Source organism: Scyliorhinus canicula, chromosome 10 (genome assembly GCF_902713615.1).
Source record: "Scyliorhinus canicula chromosome 10, sScyCan1.1, whole genome shotgun sequence".
NCBI lineage: Eukaryota > Metazoa > Chordata > Chondrichthyes > Carcharhiniformes > Scyliorhinidae > Scyliorhinus > Scyliorhinus canicula.
In genome coordinates, this window is record NC_052155.1 from 150635520 (window position 1) to 150650759 (window position 15240).

The window sequence follows — 15240 nt, forward strand, 5'->3', positions numbered from 1 at the left end:
TTAAATAGTATCGTGTTTGGAATATTTCTAAATTCTTCACGCTACTGATTACTTTTGAAATCCAATGATTGTTTTCGAAGCAAAGCATAAAATTAAATTTGAAGTATAATATTTGTATCGCAGCCAGTTAAACTTAAAATTAATGGACCACATTGTAGAAGAAAATAGAGGAGTTCAATTACGCTATGCATCGGTCAAAATGGTAACAAAAATGTGTGGCAGTAGAAAATAAGCATGTAGCTGGGTTTGTGTTGTTTAATGTGTGACCGTGAGAATTGAAGATTAAAGATAATATTGTTCCATTGTGACTGAAATTGTGGGGAAGTTTTTCCAAAAGATGTTATGATTTTATTATGCTAACATTTATTTGCAACACAAGGATTTGGAGATTTGGACCAGATTTCTGTTTGGTCCACTTAGAGGTCAAGATATGCCCGCAGTTTATTTGGAAAGTGCAATTTCTGCAGCCTGTTGAAATGTCATCTGAGGCAGTCTTTCTAGATCAAGGACGACTTGTTTCCTCTCTGGTTCAATGGGTTCTGAGATGGCTAATAAGTCCAATGTGCAATCAATGGTTTGTACCCCAGGCGAGGCAATTTGTGTTTCGAGGGGAAGGTCGATGAGCTGTTTCAAGGTTCATACGCCATCTCCGATTCCTCAACTTCACCTCTGTGTTCTTGACAAATCCATGGTCACTCACAAGAGTTGGCAAGCATGTTTTGACTCTCCAGGGATGATTTGAGGACATTCGTAAAGCATTTCTGCTGTTCTCTTGGAGTCTTCTGCTACATCCAAATTTGAATAAAGAAAGTATTATAGGACAAAAACAGAAAATACTGGACAATCTCATCAGGTCTGACCATATCTGTGGAGAGAAAAGGGAGCTAACATTTTGAGTCTCAGTCACTCTTGGTCAAAGCTTACTTGCAACATATAAGAATTGTTTTGGGAGTCTGATGTTGGGCAGAGCTGGTTTTCAGTGCTGAGCACCTCAATGCTGGGCATGTTGACTTTGGAAAGGATGCTGCTGATGAAACAGCTTCCTGGCAACCAAATTTGGAGCATCCTATGAAGGCACCATTTCTAGTACTTGTCTAGTGCTTAGAGGTGCCTGTCGGTTGTATAGGAGCTTGGGGATCACTGCTGTCTGGTAAATCATGACCTTAGTCTTGGTTTGAGATCCTGGTTCTCAAATACTGTTTCACAGTTGGCTGAAAGCTGAATTGGTACATTGGTGGCGGTGATGAATTTTGTTGTCTGCGCCTGCCTTCATCAGGGTGAGGCTTCCAAGATGTGGAAAATGACCCATGTTTTCCAGGATCTCATTGCATTGGTGGTGGAATAGATTGAACAATTTCCCATTGACTGTCACCACATGTGCGGTAATTGCTGCAAAATGCAATAGTAGTGTAATTCAAGGTTCAAAGCAATGTCATTTTATCCTGTCATTGCCAGACAGGTGGGCATGCTTCAACACTCAGTGCTGCTGTGATTGAACAGTATGACCGAGTGTCATGACTCTGCCTGGAGACAGTTGCAGACAGTATTCAAACAGCCTGAATTGGTATGACTCTCTCCCATTTAAGAAGTATAGAATGGCAGTTTAGATAATCAAGTGTGAATAGTTTATGGAGGAGCAGAACAGCGCTTAGACGATTGGAAAGGTCCCTGAAATATACATATGTTAATGTATAGTCAAGGAAGTTGATGGGGCAGACAGCTCAATACATAATCCAATAACAACAAATAAAGCATAATCCAATAACAACAAAGATTTAATTGCCCAGAATCTGAGAAGCAAGACAGGCAATTAACATTAGCCGTCTCAGAAAGAAGAAAGTTAGGTTCCAGCCACCCAGCCAGAAGGCCAAGTTTACAGCAGACCAGGTTCTCAATCTTAAACCAAGGCAGTGCATAAAACCTTTTTTTAACAGCAATTTTAAAATATCTGCGGGACCAGGGAAAGACTGTTCCCAGATCGAATATCATCCCTGTATCATGTTGTAAGTATAGCTGGTTATTCAATGTGGCTGTTGTTTGGGGAACAGGGGAAGTAGTTTCAGGTATTGTAAGCATATTTGGTAACAAGGGTACGTTCTATATAAATTGTGTTCAGTCATTCATACATAATTGCGAGAGAGTAGACTTTCCCTGTTTGTGTGAATTTGTCTTTTCTTTACTAAGAGGTCTTTAATAATTGTTACCGGACCATTAATGGGGTTTCACTTGTCTTCTCACACCAAAACAAAATGATACACCATCACAAACCAGTGTTACAAGTTGGGATACCCTTGAAGATAACAGCAGTGTGCTTCATGGCACCAAGGAAGGTGCAAACAATACTTTTTTAAAAAGGTACTATGGTAGAATGTAGTTAGCTTTCTGAAGATCCTCTACTATCTAGTGTCCTGAAATTGTAATTAAAGGTGTCTTTGGCTGGCACTTTATCCTCAAATTAGTGAATTGGGTCCCAACTTGGAATTGATGAAATTTCTCCAATTCAGAATGGAAGACCGAAAGGGGAGACCACATTTTTAAGGCCGAAACATTCAATTAAATAAGAAATGTAAAATGAGAAGTTCAAACTCCCAATGGCCTTTCTGTCTCAGTGGTGCGAATGTAGCATGAAGTTAGGGGGGAATTTTCCAATCAGCAAACCATTTGGCGAGAAGGTGCCAAGGCTCTGGTTGTGTGGGGGCATGTGGGGTGAGGGAACACTTAGTTGAAGAAGACTGAATTGCAGGGTTCGATTAATAGAATGGTTTCAGCACAGAAAGAAGCCATTCAACCCAGCAAGTCTGTGCCAGAAGGAGTTTGTCATCACACTACTACCCTTTTCCTATAGTTGCAAGTGTAAGATTTAGAAAGACCTGGGATTGTATGTGCACAAATCATTGAAAGCGCAGGGCAGATTCAGAAAGTGGTTTGGGAGGTATGAGGAATCTTGGGCCTCAGATATAGAGACATAAAATGAAAAAACAAGGGAATTATGATAAATATTTAACAAATGGTGGTATGGCCTAAATTAGAGTGTCCAATTCTGGGCAGCGCAGTTTGGAAAAGATGAGAAGACTTCAGAAAGCATGCATAAAAGATTTATGAGCATGATCCATGATTTACTTGATCCACCTTATTCTCCAGAACAAGATCCAGCAATACCTCCTCCCTTGTTGGGCTGGAAATGTACTGGTAAAGAAAATTTGCTTGAACACGGAAACTCCTCTTTCTGTTGTGTTTTAATTCTCCTCATGGTGCAAAGTCCTCGATTAATAACCCTCCAGAGTTTTTGCACCTTTTCGTAATATCCCTGCAAATTTTTCTCGTTCTTTCACATTAACGTATTGAATGCACCCAGTAGTCTGATGGCACCTCTACTGTTTAACTCGAACTTTATATAGATTTTGTTTGGAATTTCTCCAGGATATCCACTAACTCCAGCACTCAAATATTCTCCTTTTTACTGATGCTTTGGATATTTGGTATGTAGCCATGTTTGCTGTGAGTTAAGTCACTGTTTTCACCACAACACTGATGTCTATGTGTCTACTTGTATCTGTAGCTCACCAACCTTATTTACCATGCCAATATGCCGTGGTTCGAACCACATATTTTTATAAATGTTTTTTATTCAGTTTTCATGTTTTATATTGAACAAATTACAAATTGTTAGAGAGAGAAAAAAAAACACGCAAAAATTAACATATATATTTACAGGTGAGCATCTTCGTAGTAATAACTGTGGCCTCCCCCTCTTTGCCGGCATACATATTTTACATTCCCCAACATGTTTATTGGCATTTATTTAGTTTGGTTTTGGGCCTTAGCTTGCCATCAAACCCCCGTAACGAGCCCGTAGCCCCCCCCCCCCCGCCTCCCTGCCGGCTACCTTCCCCCGACTATTCTTCCTCTTGTACGTTGGCCACAAACAGGTCCCGGAACAATTGCATGAATGGCTCCCACGTTCTGTGGAAGCCGTCGTCCGACCCTCGGATGGCGAATTTGATTTTCTCCATTTGGGGAGAATCCGAGAGGTCGGACAGCCAGTCTGCAGCTCTGGGCGTTGCTGCTGACCGCCGGCCAAACAGGATTCTACGGCGGGCGATCAGGGAGGCAAAGGCAAGGGCGTCCGCCCTCCTCCCCAGGAATAGATCTGGCTGGTCTGAAACCCCGAAGACCGCCACTATCGGGCATGGCTCCACCCTCACCCCCACCACTTTGGACATAGCCTCGAAGAAGGCTGTCCAGTACTCCACAAGTCTGGGGCAAGACCAGAACATGTGGGCGTGGTTGGCCGGGCCTCTTTGGCACCGCTCACATCTGTCCTCCACCTCCGGGAAGAACCTACTCATACGGTTTCTCGTTAAGTGGGCTCTATGTACCACTTTTAGTTGCGTCAGGCTGAGCCTTGCGCACGTGGAGGTGGAGTTGACCCTATGCAGTGCTTCGCTCCAGAGTCCCCACCCTATCTCCATCCCCAGGTCGTCCTCCCATTTCCTTCTTGTTGCGTCCAGTACGGTGTCGTCCTTATCTACCAGTCGGCCATACATGTCACTACAGTTCCCTTTCTCTAGGATACTTGCGTCCAGTAGGTCTTCCAGTAGTGTCTGTCGTGGCGGTTGTGGGTACGTCATTGTCTCCTTTCGTAGGAGGTTTTTGAGCTGCAGGTACCGTAGCTCGTTCCCCCCAGCTAGCTGAAATTTCTCTGTCAGTTCGTCCAGTGTTGCGACCCTGTCGTCCGTGTATAGGTCCCTGACTGTCAGTGTCCCCCCGTCCTGTCTCCACCTTTTGAAGGTGGCGTCAGTCAGTGCTGGTTTGAACCTATGGTTGTTGCAGATGGGAGCCTTGTCCGACATTTTGTTCAGGCCAAATTGCTGCCGCAGTTGGTTCCAGGACTGGAGGGTGGCTGTCACCACTGGGCTGCTGGAGTGTTTTTTGGGTGGGGATGGGAGTGCTGCCGTGGCGAGGGCCCGGAGGGAGGTCCCCATGCAGGAGGCCTCCTCCGTACGCACCCACTCGGCTTCTGGCTCCTGGATCAATCCCCTTACTCGCTCGGCTGTTGCCGCCCAGTGGTAGAATTGTAGATTCGGGAGGGCTAGCCCCCCCCTGGATTTTGTTTTCTGTAGGACCTTCTTTGGGATCCTAGCATTTTTACCCCCCCATACGAACGCCATGATAAGTTTGTCCAGCGCTATGAAGAAGGCCTTGGGGATGTAGATCGGAATGGATATAAACAGGAAGAGGAACCTGGGCAATACGTTCATTTTGATCGTCTGGACTCTTCCTGCGAGGGAGAGTGGGAGTGTGTTCCATCTTTGCAGGTCCTTTTTTACTTCCTCCGCCAGGCTGGTGAGGTTCCATTTGTGGATCCCTTTCCAGTCATGGGCTATTTGGATCCCCAGGTAGCGGAATTTATGTCGGGCTTGTTTGAACGGCAGCCCCTTTAGTGCCCCCCCCTTGCTGGTGTACTGGGAAGATCTCGCTTTTGCTCATGTTGAGTTTGTAGCCCGAGAAGGCTCCAAACTCTTTCAGGAGCGCGATGATTCCGTCCATGCTGCTTTGTGGGTCCGAGATGTAGAGGAGCAGATCGTCTGCATAGAGTGAGACTCTGTGCTCTCTGCCTCCCCTTCGGATCCCCCTCCAATTTTTTGCTGCCCTGAGCGCAATTGCCAGCGGTTCGATTGCTAGTGCGAACAGCAGTGGGGACAGTGGGCATCCTTGTCTGGTGCCCCTGTGCAGCTGGAAGTATTGGGAGTTGGTATTGTTGGTCCGTACACTCGCCATGGGGGCGTTGTATAGGAGTTTTACCCACGCGGTGAACCCTGTTCCAAGCCCGAACCGCTCCAGTACCTCTATGAGGTATTTCCATTCGACTCTGTCGAAGGCCTTTTCTGCGTCCAGGGAGACGATCACCTCTTGTGTTCTCTCCCCGGAGGGGGTCATTATCACGTTCAGCAGGCGCCTGATGTTCGAGGTGAGCTGTCTACCTTTGACGAAGCCCGTCTGGTCCTCTGTGACCACCTCAGGTACACAGTCTTCTAGCCTTTTGGCTAGGATTTTGGCCAGTATTTTGGCGTCTGCGTTCAGCAGAGATATGGGTCTGTATGACCCACATTCCGTTGGGTCTTTGCCTTTCTTAGGTATCAGCGAGATTGAGGCCTGTGCTAACGTGGGTGGCAGTGTACCCCTAGCTAGCGAGTCTGTGAACATCTCCCGCAGGTGCGGGGCCAGCGCTGTCGCAAATTTTTTGTAGAAGTCCGCCGGGAATCCGTACGGTCCCGGCGCCTTCCCCGTCTGCATGGAGCTGATACTGTCCATGATCTCTCCCATGCTAGTGGTGCTTCCAGGTCCCGTTTCCTTCCCTCTCCCACGACTGGTATGACCAGTCCATCAAGGAACCGGTTCATCCCAGCCTTCCCCGTTGGGGGCTCTGAGGTGTACAGCTCTTGGTAGAAGGCCTTGAAGGTTTTGTTAATCCTCTCTGGTTCTGTTTCCAACATGCCTCTGGTACCCCTGATTTGCCCAATTTCTCTGGTGGCTGCCTGCTTTCTCAGCTGGTGTGCCAACAGGCGGCTGGCTTTGTCTCCGTGTTCGTACAGGGCCCCGCGTGCCTGGCGGAGTTGGTGTACTGCTTTCCTGGTGGAGAGCAGGTCAAAGTTCCTTTGTAGTTCTTTTCTCTCCGCCAGGAGCTCTACGGTTGGGGCCTCGGAGTATTTACGGTCTACCTCCAGTATGGAGTCGACCAGCTTCTGCCCAGCCACCCTTTCCTCCCTATCTCTTTGCGCTTTGAAGGCAATGATTTCCCCTCTTATTACGGCCTTAAGCGCTTCCCAGAACGTGGAGGATGATACCTCCCCGTTTTGGTTGTTCTCCGTGTACTCCGCTATGGCCCGCGCTATCCTTTCGCTGAAGGCCTTGTCACCTAGTAAGGCACCGTCCAACCTCCATGTGGGGCGCTGGGCCCTTCCCGTCTCCAGCCGCACGTCCATGTAGTGTGGGGCGTGGTCTGATATCACAATTGCGGAGTATTCCACCTTGTCTATCCCTGGAAGCACCGTTTTCCCCACCACAAAGAAGTCAATTCTGGAGAACACGTTGTGTACTGGGGAGAAGAAGGAGAATTCTTTCTCCCCCGGGTGGGCGAACCTCCAGGGGTCCACAGCTCCCATCTGCTCCATAAAGTGACCGAGTTCCCTTGCCATGTTTGAGGTTTTCCCCGTTTTGGGGTTTGATCTGTCCGTCTTTGGGTCCTGTACACAGTTGAAGTCCCCCCCCATGATTAGTCGATGCGTCGCTATGTCCGGGATTTCTGCCATGGTCTTTTGGATGAAGCTCGTGTCGTCCCAGTTGGGCGCGTACACGTTGACTAGGACTACCGGCGCCCCATCCAGGGCCCCGCTGACCATGACATATCGCCCCCCTGGGTCTGTAACCGTCTTTGTCGCCCTAAACATTGTCCTCTTGCCGATCAGTATCGCCACCCCCCTGGCCCTTGTCCCATAGCAGGAATGGTAGGTTTGTCCCACCCAGCCCTTTCTTACCCGCAGTTGGTCCTGCTCCCTCAGATGCGTCTCTTGGAGGAAGACTATGTCGGCCCTCATATTTCTGAGGTGGGTGAGGACTCTGGATCTCTTCACTGGGCCGTTAAGTCCCCTTACGTTCCAGGTGATTATCCTGGTGGGGGGCTTCTGCCCCCTCGTTCCTGTGGGATTAACCATGTTTGTCTGGTGGACGAGCCCCTGCCCTCCGGGGTTTCCCTTTGTTAGGGGGCCGTCCAGGATGGCCGCTACCACTGCTCTCCCCATGCGTTCGGGTCTCTGCGCTCCGGGGTTTCCCCTTGTCTTGGGGGCACCCGCCATGGCCGTCCACTGTGTGTCCGCCACGCGGGTAGTCCCCTGCACTCTGGGGGGCCCCTTTGCCCACAGACCGTACTGGGTGGGTGCTTGCAGCGGTTCCTTGTTCCGAGCCCTTGGTTGTGGTACTTTGTAGCCCTGTTCCTTTTCTGGCCTCGTTTGTCCCTTTGACCCTACCTTTCCCCTCCCTGTGTGCCCCCCCGGTCTCTCCCTCTACCCTCCTCCCCTGTATACCCCTCCTTTGCTCCTCTATACCCTATTCCTGTCCCCGTTTGCTCTTCCGACTTTGGTGGGTGATCTCCCCCCTCCCCTGCCTGGCGCCTTCCCCCCCTGTTGGGGGTGCGCAGCGGCCCTGCTTTGTTGCGTGCCCCCGGTGCTAGCTTTCCTGCTATTACGGTGGCTCCCCTCTCGGAGGTTGTTGTCTCGCTTCTCCTCTACCTGGCCTCTACGTTTTTCTGCCTGCTCTTCCCCCATCCTACCCATTGGCGTGTCGTTGCTCCTTGCCAGGGGCCTCTCGTCCCTACCCCCCCCTGCTGTTCTTCCAGCCCGTGCTCCTCGACGAATCTATTCGCCTCAGCAGGGGCTGTAAAGAAATATTCCTTGTTTTGGTATGTGACCCAGAGCTTCGCTGGGTACAGCATACCAAAACGCACTTTGTTCCTGTAGAGAGCCGCTTTCGCTCTGTTAAACTCAGCCCGTTTCTTAGATATATCCACTCCAAGGTCTTCATATATTCGGATGGTGTGCCCGTCCCATTTGCTGGCTCTATTTTCCTTGGCCCAGCGCAGGATTGCCTCCCTATCCCGGTACCGGTGCAGTTTGGCTATGACTGCTCTCGGTTGATCCCCTTCCTTGGGCTTCGGGCGCAGCGACCGATGTGCTCTGTCCAGATCCGGTGGGGTGGGGAAAGCTTTCCTGCCCACTAAGTTGCCCAGCATTGCAGCCTCGTATTTTGTGGGGTTTCTACCCTCGGTCCCATATGGCAGGCCCACTATCCTAACATTTTGCCTTCTCAAGCTGTTTTCTTGGTCGTCTACCCTGCCCTTCAGGCTCCCCTGCGTTGCGCCCAGACTCGCCACTTCCCTTTCTAGGGCCGTGACCCGGTCGCTCATGTCTGTCGCTGCTTTCTCTAGCTCCTTAATGGTTGCCTCATGGGCTTCCAGTTTCCCCCTTGAGCTTCCAGTTTCTTCCCTTGAGCTTCCACTTTCTCCTCCAATCTGGTCAGAGCCTGCTGCACCCCTGACATGGCCCTGGCCACTGCTGCCTGTGCTGCGGCCTCTGCGTCTGCTTTCAACTCTGCCTTGATTGCCTGCAGCTGCTCCCTCACCACCTCAGTAAAGGCTTCCTTCCAATTCACGCCCCCCTCTAACCCCAGGGGAGAGGGCACCTGTCTGTCCGGCTCTTTTTGATGCGGCGGTACATCCGTCCCGCTGCTTCGTGTGCTAATCCGCTCGCGTGAGCTGGCTTGCCTTTTGTCCCGCCTGCTTTTGGTGCCCCCTTTCCCTTGGCTCCCTTCTGGCGTTTTTTTCTCCCCCTTCCCTTTCATCTTTTCTTCTCCCCTTGTTTTTCTGTTCCCCCTTTTTCGATGCCCGATTTTTATTTTATTTATTTGTTTATTAATTATTTTCTCCCACCTCCTTTTATGCAACTCCCCTCAGGTGGGCTTGCTTTGATGGGAGTGGGTGTAGAGAAAGAGAAAATAATATATATATTCCTCCCCCTTTCTCTTTAACAGTGTTCTTTTTTTAAAATAAAAGTCCTCTTTTTTTTTTTCTCCCCCCCCTCACTTTTCCCCTACCTCTCTCACGCAGGAGAGAGAGTGAGAGGAGTCTGTCCAGTCCTTTGTTCTTGCCACGTGGTGGCTGCTGCCGGGTTTTTTTTGGGGGGGGGGGGGGTGTGTGTGTGTATGTGGAGACTCCGCTCCGGGCCTGCTGGGGGGGGGGGGGGGGAGACGCCGCTCCGGGCCTGTTTGGGGGGGGGGGGGGGAGACTCCGCTCCGGCCCTTTGGGGGGGGGGGATGTAGACGCCGCTCCGCTCTGCCACCGCCCGGGCCTCTCCTGCCGCTGCTCCTGCTGCCGCCGCCGCCTGGGCCCCTCCCGCCGCTGCTGCTGCCGCCGCTTGGGCCTCTCCCGCTGCCGCCGCTTGGGCCTCTCCCGCCGCCGCCGAGGATCCCTCGGTGACCGGTTTGTTTTGTTGGGGGGGGGGGTGTGCGCGTCCTTTCCCTTCCCTTCCCTGTTCTCCACCGCTACGGGAGCCCCTCACCTCGGTTCGAACCACATATAAAAAAAAATCATCAACCTGTTGCAGTGGCTGTTGCGGCAGCTGGAGGAGTTGGGGTCAACGTGGGAGGATCTCGGGTTGTGGTGAGACAGGCTAAATGGTCGAGAACCCCCGCCATGACAGGTCGGTGCCCACGCAACAGATGCCATTACGGCGCCATGTTGATGGGCACCCACTCTGGGCCGTGGCTGCTGTTGGGGGGGGGGGGGTGTGGCTGGTGGCCCTGGCAGGAGGGAAAGGTGACGGGAGCGGAGGCACCAACGTGGTGGGGGGCATGCGTGGCTGTGGCGAGCGCTGCCAACCGGGGCGACCATGTAGCCCAGGGGTGGGCAAACTTTTCCGTGCAAGGGCCACATTCAGAAATTCACAATTCACAAAGGGCCGCATAGTATATTAAGTAAAATAATTACTTCACCCGGTTATGATTCTGGGCGCCTCATATAGAACATAGAACAGTACAGCACAGAACAGGCCCTTCGGCCCTCGACATTGTGCCGAGCAATGATCACCCTACTCAAGTCAACGTATCCACCCTATACCAGTAAGTAACCCAACAGCCCCCCCCATTAACCTTAAAAAAAAAATTAAAAAAAAAAAAAAAAAATTAAAAAAAAAAAATTTTTTTTTTTTTTTTTTAATGACTTGGTGGGCCGCAGAAATACCTTTGGCGGGCCGCATGCGGCCCGCGGGCCGTAGTTTGCCCACCCCTGATGTAGCCCATGGCACCTGCTCATGGACGGGTGTATACGCCATGATGACATTTTGTGTCCTCTCACCCCATAATGTTTGGGCAATACCCTGCGATGTTGACTGCTGTGGCTGGGCCACTGCCCTACATGCATCCCTGAGCATCTGAGCGCATGCGGCTTGGAGAGGAGGAGGAGGGACAAGATGAGGGGGAGCCACAGGGAAACTATGATGATGAGGAGGAAGGGGAGGAGGAGGTGTTGCCACGGAGGCGCCTGATGCAGTCTCGTGCGTACCGATGCTGCATGTCCTTCCAGGAACCTCCGAACTGGGCATGCAGGAGGAGACTGCGGATGAGCCGGTAAACAGTCACCCATATCTGCCACACGATGGCACACCTGGCACCATATGGACTGGGGTACGACACCCTTCCCGGTGGCCGTCAAGGTGACGGTCGCCCTGAATGTCTATGCAACAGGGTGGTTCCAGTCACCGAGTGGGGAGCTGTCCGGTATCTCGCAGGCATCGATGCAAAGGTGCATCCGTGCCGTCACTGACGCCCTGTATGCCCTTGCGGACCAGCACATACCGCGCCCACCAGGTTGCCCGGGCAGTGGGGTTCGCTGTCGTCGCCAGGATACCCATGGTTCAGGGGGTAATCAAAGGGGTGCATGTCACCCTGTGGCCACCAGCGGACAATAGGCCCGTGTGCATGAATCTTTCATTCTGGCGCAACCATTCACACCCGGCTGCAGGGCTGAGTTGATAGTCTCTGCGATGGTGGAGGGTCTAGGAGATAGCAGTGACGAAAGTCTATGTCATCATCGGACCCTAACTCCTATGGCGTGTTGTGCTGTGTGTTGGATTCCTGTGTGCCCGTCTCCTGTGTCATTGTGTGCTGCGTGTCCGTCCCCTGCGTGTCCGTCCCCTGTGTCGTTGTGTCGTGGCTCGTCTCGGGCGCAAAGGCTGTTGAGACGACTGCCCTCCCGGTCAGTGCTTGCGTCTCTGGGGGAGCGCCAGCCCTGGCACTGGCTGGGAAGCGCAGCTCCATCCTCGTTTGAATTGACTGCTCCTGCAATCATTGTCTCACTGCGACCATTCCACTCACCATTCCTCTCGTCGGTTGTGGCAAGGTTTAAACAACATATCGGGCTACAAAGCAAAGCCGAGTAGAACCTCTGGCAGCAGTGCACCCCTCTCCGGTGAACAATGCATTCCATGCTTGTTTCGAGCAGGGAACCAACAAACCGTTTTCAACTGCCCCAGCAGCCTCAGACACACTGATATCTACTGTCACAGTTTCCAAAGTCACATCAGCCGTCTTGAAAGTAAACCCTCGGAAAGTAATGGGTCCTGATGGAGTTTCCAGTCATGCACTCATATTCTGCGTGGATCAACTGGCGGACATATTCGCGGACATCTTCAACCTCTACATACTCCATTCCAAGTGTTATACTCACAAGACTTGAGCCGGAGTTGTGGTACAATCGGACAAAACTTTATTCAGTCTTCAATGATACAAACTGGTATCACTTCTCTTCAATGCTGACACTTTCACAATTTTTATTATTCCTTTCAGAGGCAGGGCTGTGAGAGTGTCAGTTTATTACAGGAATTGGTTCTAATTTGTCGCAGTGGGACATTACCCCCTTTGATTGGGTTTATCTCCCATTGATTGGGTTTATGTCTTAATCACATACAACCTATTGTGTTTTCTGCGATGTCTGTTACTGAGTAACTAAACTCGTGTTCTTTTCACATATACTTTAACTTAGTTCCACAACATCTGCTGCTGACCGCAGCAGTTGAACACATTAATAACCATCTACTCCTACAATAATAACTATCTACTCCAACACGAGGTTCCTACTTGCTTAAAGAAGACCACCATTATATTGGTTCCAAAGAAGAACCAGGCAATGTGCATCAATGTCTACCGTCTGGTGGCCTTGACATCTATCATTATGAAGTGCTTTGAGACATTGATCAGGAGACACATCTACTCCATACCCCAGAATTCCTTGATCCACTGCAATTCGTATGCTGCCACAACTGGTCCACAGCAGACACCACCTCCCTACACTCAGCCCTGGAGCACTCTCGACAACAAGGACTCCTACGTCAGACCCCTATTCATTGAGTACAAATCTGCCTTCAGCACCACAATCCCAGCCAAGCTCATATCAAAACTCCAAGATTTGGCTCCTCCCTCTGCAACTGGATCCTCCACGTCCTGACCCGTAAACCAGAATCAGTAAGGATAAACAACAATTGCACAATAGTCCTCAATACCGGGCCCCGCAAACTCCCACTATACTCCTTATGCAAACTTTACTGCGTGGCAAAATTTGGCTTCAACTCATCTACGAGTTTGCTGATTACACGCCTGTAGAGGTTCGGATCTCGAACAACAACGAGTCAGACTACAGGAGGGAGATAGGAAACTAGTGGCGTGGTGTAATGACAACAATGCCTCCCTCAATGTCAGCAAAATTAAGGAGCTGGTCGTTGACTTCCGGAAGCAATGTATTGTATACACCCATGTCTGCATCAATGGTGCCAAGGTGGAGATGGCTGACAGCTTCAAATTCCTAGGTGTATACATCACCAACCTTCTGTCCTGGTCCATCCATGTCCACTCTCTGACGAAGAAAGCACAACTGCATCTATTCTTCCTCAGGAAACTCGGCAAATCCACATTGATCTTTTTACAGATGCACCATAGAAAGCATCCTATTTGGCTGTATCACAGCTTAGTAGGAGCAACTGCTCGGTCGAAGACTGTAAGAAACTACAGAGAGTCGTGAACATAGCGCAGCCCATCATGTGCAAATGCCTCCCATCCATTGACTCTGTCTACACCTCCCACTGCCTTGGGAAAACAGGCAGCATAAATCAAAGACCTCTCCCATCCGGGTTATTCTCTCTTCCAACTCCTTGATTTGATTTCTTGTCATGTGTACTGAAATACAGTGAAAGTATTGTTTTGCGTACAGTCCAGACAGATCGTTCTATACATGAAAAAACATAGGACATACGATAAATACACAATGTAAATACATAATCACAGTCATCAGGTGAAGCATGCAGAATGTAGTGCTGCTAAGTAGAGAAGATGTGTGGAGAGATCAGTTCCGTCCATATGAGGGTCATTCAGGAGTCTGGAAATTGCAGGGAAGAAGCTGTAAATGTGTATTCTCAGACTTTTGTAAGCCCTGCCCAAAGGAAGAAGTTGGAAGAGAGAATAATCCGGTGGGAGGGGTCTTTGATTATGCTGCCCATTTTCCCAAGGCACAGGGAGGTGTAGACAGAGTGAATGGACAGGAGGTGGGTTTGCATGATGGACTGGGCTGTGTTCTTGGCTCTCTTACGGTCTTGGACCGAACAGTTGCCATACCAGGCTGTGATGCAGCCAGATAGGATGCTTCCTATGGTGCATTTGTAAAAGTTGCTAAGAATCAATGTGAACATGCTGGATTTCCTTAGTTGCCTGTGGAAGTATAGATGCTGTTGTGCTTTCTTGGCTATCGCGTCGACGTGGGTGGACTAGGACAGATTATTGGTGATGAGCACACCTAAGAATTTGAAGCTATCAACCATCTCCACCTCTGCACCATTGATGCAGATAGGGGCATGTATGATACTGTTTCCTGAAGTCAATTATCAGCTCCTTAGTTTTGCTGACATTGAGGGATTGTTGTCATTGCACCCCTCCACTCGGTTCTCCATCTCCCTCTGTACCATGACTCATCGTTGTTCGAGATCCGACCCACCATGGTCGTGTCATTAGCAAACTTGAAGATGGCGTTGGAGCCAAATTTTGCCACACAGTCATGTGCGTATTGGGAGTACAGTAGGGGGCTAAGACGCAGCCTTGCGGGCCCCAGGATTGAGGACTATCGTGGAGGAGGTGTTGTTTATCCTTACTGATTGTGGTCTATGGGTCAGGAAGTCAAGAATCCAGTTGCAGAGGGAACAGGCAAGTCCTAGCTTTTGGGAGTTTTGATATGAGCTTCGCTGGGCGTGGCATTTTTCAAATTAGAAAGTCTATTAAAGCATCAACCTACAATGACTACTTCTCTTCCACTCGAGCAGTTTTTTGTTTGCTTTAAAGTACATGTTGCCCATCAATATAATTCGCAGAACTTCTGATATTGCCAATTCTGGCTTCCAACTGTTGACAATTTTACAGTTGTTTTGAATTTTTAATTTGTAAAAGATATTGCCAACCGTTGGAAGATGTTTTGCCCTTCAACCTTTGGCACTCTTGGGAATTGGAAATATTTGAGATGTTATTTTGAAAATCTTAGACTTTATTTTCTCAAGGGAAGCCTGGAATAAACAGAAAATTATAGCTGTGTTAGTAAGATAACACAGCCCTTTGTGCTGATTTGAATTCATTTTGTTTCTTTGATTCCTCTGT

The 15240-nt window shown here is 49.8% G+C and overlaps 1 protein-coding gene across 30 annotated transcripts in view; it reads left to right on the forward strand.

The window, feature by feature from the left end:
* clasp2 (cytoplasmic linker associated protein 2) overlaps positions 1–15240 on the forward strand; it is a 582371-nt gene that overhangs the window by 107990 nt on the left and 459141 nt on the right. The window lies entirely within an intron of this gene.